Raw genomic sequence first — 4303 nt, 5'->3', positions numbered from 1 at the left:
TTCTCCAGGTAAAACTTAGCATGGAAGACATGGAAAGATCCATCAGCAACCTGACAAAGCGTTGGTGGCTGTTAGGGGACACGTACAGCCAGGTGAGTAATTCTCCTGGTAGCTGTTGGGCTATTAGCTTCCTGATTTTTATTCCATTATCTTTATTCTCTTTTAGTTGTCTGAGGGCAGTTGAGCTTATTTCTGAACCCCAACTTTTGACAGGATTTGAGAACGATGAGATTCCTTCAAGTCAGAAAGGAAACACTTAAACAGAACAGGCACTATTCACCCAGCATCTGAGGCTTAGAAAAATGATATTGTAAAGAACATAGGTGGTACTAGTCATGCACATGAACCAAGACAGTTTAGGTGTCAAAATCTGGAGGACTCAGATTTTAGTAGAGTAACCACTAACACCGTAGTTTCTGGAGGGCAGTGCATGGAAAGCAAGTTACAAGCTGTAATACAGAAGTAGTCCCCCCCCCCAAAATGGAAGATTATGTTAGGTGATATGATTTAATCAATTGATTAACATATCTTCCATTCTACTCAGAGTGCTATTAACTTTTTTTTTTGTCTTTAATTTTGGAGTAAGTCTGGAGATAAACACTACAGATTATATGACTCCATTTGGCGATAGTAAAGACAACTGTCTCTAGAAGGGATAAATGAAACAGTGTCATAGGTTCAGAATCAACTCAGGTATGAGAGTTGAAAGAGCAGAGAGAGAGTTGACAGAACACTTGGGCAAGGGTAAAACCAGCTGGTTGATGGAAGAGACCCTGTGAATTTTTACTTGTGTTACTTGTTTTTTTTTTTTTCATATCCTTTGTTGGTTTGTTCCGGTGTTGAATATAAATACTTTAATACTTGCAAACATTTAAACATTTAAATATCCCAAGTGTTTTCTCATTGGAGGAAACAATCTATTTGGTGCTCAAAATTACAAGTACTCTAATGTTGACAAGGAATTATGGAGTGTTTGAAAGACCTCAAGGACGTGGGCTCAAATCTTGACTGTCACTCACTTTGTAACCTTGGACAATTTCTTAACTTCCCAGAACCTAGTGTTATAAAGGAGAAGAATCTCTCCCTTGCTTCAACAATATTGTTCAGGAAACCAAATGAATTCATATTTGGAGGTAAGGGTGTTGAAGAAGAGGCTCTTAGTAGATAATAATCAGGCATTGACCTCAATGCTTTCACCATCTAAATTCCATGAAATCTGCAAAAATAAGCAATCACTAGGTTTCTCAAAGTCTATGTGAAAAAATAAATAAATAAAGGATTCCATTGTTCAGTAAGTCTGTGAAATGCTACAAGCTAGATCTCTTTGCCCTTGTAAGTCAGAATTCATTTTTAAGATAATTAAATTTGCTAAGAAATCTGGGATTAAAAAGTGTTTGGCTGCATGGAATCAAAGGTCTTCTAAACGTATTTGATCATGGCAACATCACTTCCCAGAAGATATATTAACATCCTAAGAACTTTGTTCTATTCCACTTAGAGAAATGTCAAGTTTGCAATTTTTTAAATGCCAGAGTATAAATACATCTTCTAAATTAAGACACACTGAATGATCTGTAATATCTGGATACCAAAATTAAGGCTAATTTGATTTTAAACAGCAGCAAGACCAGACAGAATAACTAAAGAATACAATGAAAGTTTTGTCGGTGGTATAATCAGTTCTGGTTGGTAGTGTTTTATTGACTTAAACTGCCTTTGGAATTAAGTATATCCAGGAGCGCTGATGAAAGTCATGGTGCAGTCCTTTTTTTCACCTTGAAGGAAGAAGACTGAGTATATCAGCATGACCCTGTGGTGTCAGTGACACTTGCAAAGCCAAAATTAAATATGATAGTACATTTGTAGAAAAGCTATGAAGCTATAGCAAATCCATCTCGCCATATTCGTATTCCTGGATTTTAGGAAGGGCATCAACTTTGTTTTTCCTTCAGTTGCCATAAATAGTGCTGGAGTTTTCTTAACACATTTATTTATTTATTTATTTATTTACTTCCCTTTTTTAAGCTAGCAATTTCCTTTAGTGTACTGTTGTTCTCTATGGATATTACACATAGTCCCAGGAGATAGAAAATAGACTGCGGGATGAAAGGACTGGGTTTTAAAATTACTTTGAAACCAAAAGAAGCAGAAGGCATGGAAGCTGTTACTTCTATGTTATTTTATGAGTATTCACTTTAACATTTTGAGATGCAAAGTATTTTATATTAAACATATTCATATATTAATGAGTTTATTTTAACGAGTTGGATATTAATCACCCATAAATTCTTAGCACTGTTATTAATCGCACTATATTGATATTCTAACTGCGTGTGGTCTCACACCTGTCTCCATGCCCACACCAAAAAATAACATTCCATATTTATTGCAGTCAAATATAGTCAACTCTCAGAACAGTTTCTAAAGTCGAATAAAGATAGGTATTCAAATCATCTGATATTTACTGTCCAAATCTGGCCTTTTCAGCTATCACAGTACTTGGAATGTGTGTTATATTTTCAGGTAATTTTTTTTTTTTTGCCCATTCTATTGAATCTTGTTAACATTTATAGTAAAGGACAAACAATTCACCTATCCTGATAAAATATAGTGTAGCTTCCTGAATCCTTTGCATTTAGAATAAATGCCAACTTGTTTTGGTATCCATTACAACTTTCAAATTGCATTATACAATATAATGCAAATGTGAGTTCTTAATTAGCAGGTTCTGTTTTGTTCAAGTGTACAACAGTGGAAGGATTTTTCAACATACTGCAGCTGTTACCTATGGAGGAAACAAATTTCTCTTTACTAAGGAGCTGCACAAGTACATATGTTATTATGGACAGATCCTTTCTTGTTTCCTTAAGCAGTGCTATTTCATAATGGATTTCACATTGAATATAGCAAATTTTACCATTGCTGCCCACTCGATTTCTGCCTCCAGGTTGTTTTTAAAAGAGAAGATGATGAAATTTTTCAGGGCAATGAGGAATGTGGTGAAGAAAAACGGTTCTTTATGAAAGATGCAATATTCACCAAGGTCATAAAGAAATACACCTATATCCACATATCTATTTAAATATGCATTTAAATATTACATGTACATCTCTATATACATGCTGTGCCCAGCAAACATTTGCAAGAATATAATATAATCTGCCACCTCTTGAAATGACAAAATTGAAAAAATCCAACTTCCATATAAATGATACTACAGATAATATAAAAGGTATCTGCAAATAATGGCATAAATCCTCAGCTCATTGGATTTTTTGCCGAGATTTCAGGCCTTTAGACATCAGCCAATTATGGTAAATGTTTAACTGTAGGAGTTCAGGCAGCCAGCCAAATTCTGGTTTCCAAGCTATTGCTAGTTTTAGCTTAATGACTTTTTTTTTTTCATTTTTAAGCAAAAGCATTTCTGGGGCCTGGCTATTCCCCATGGTGGCTGGAGCTCCTAGAACTGGAGTGAGTGCCTCAGCCCGAACAGGTCCTGAAGAAGGCCCTGCAGAATTACCTGAAAGGTGGCATCCCAAGGGCTACCAGGAAGGAGTCCTAGGGACACGCTTCCCAGTTAGAACTTGGCGCTATTTGCCTAGAGTCCTTCTATCCCCACCAATGCAAAGTGAAGAAAGTTGTTTTTCTTAGCCAAGTGCCTACAAACCCAGCAAGGTGGCTGGAAGCCTAGCCAAAGGAACATTCTAGTCTTTGCTTGGTGGGAAAGCCTGGTATTGCCACTACAGAAAAGGTAGCCAGAACCCCTGGCCCTCTTACCAACTTTCAGAACTGAAAGACTTATCTGCACCTTTAGAGCTTTCACCTGCTCCCCTTCCTGGACCTTCCTCACCTTTCACCTAAACGCTAACCCCTGGGGCAGAAAGGGCCCTGGCCAATCCTCACACTCGGTCTGCAGCCTCTGGGTAGTTGACTGTCAACTGCAAGGCCTCTTTGCTTGACACAAGACAATAAGAGAGCAACTGAAGTGACTTTTAGGGTCCATTTCAGCTCCTTCTCTGTCTCCCTGAAGGCTCCCTTGGGTTTCTTTCTGATTCCTTCTGCACAGGCCTTCTGAAGAGTCCCAAAGCTTCAAAAGCGGCCCCCCTTCCCTAAAGACTCCCATTCACCACCACCCTCTCCAACCCAAGTCCCTTCTGGTCACCACCAAAGCCCGGAGAAGTGGAACTCACACAATGCCTCCCTTATAGGGCTAGAGCTGGGAACTGGGCATGCTCAGTAGCCAAAGCGGTCTCTCTCTCTCTCTCTCTCTCTCTCTCTCTCTCTCTCTCTCTCTCTCTCTCTC

Source organism: Condylura cristata, unplaced genomic scaffold, assembly GCF_000260355.1.
Source record: "Condylura cristata isolate star-nosed mole 26May11 unplaced genomic scaffold, ConCri1.0 scaffold00019, whole genome shotgun sequence".
NCBI lineage: Eukaryota > Metazoa > Chordata > Mammalia > Eulipotyphla > Talpidae > Condylura > Condylura cristata.
This window is presented reverse-complemented; position numbering follows the sequence as displayed.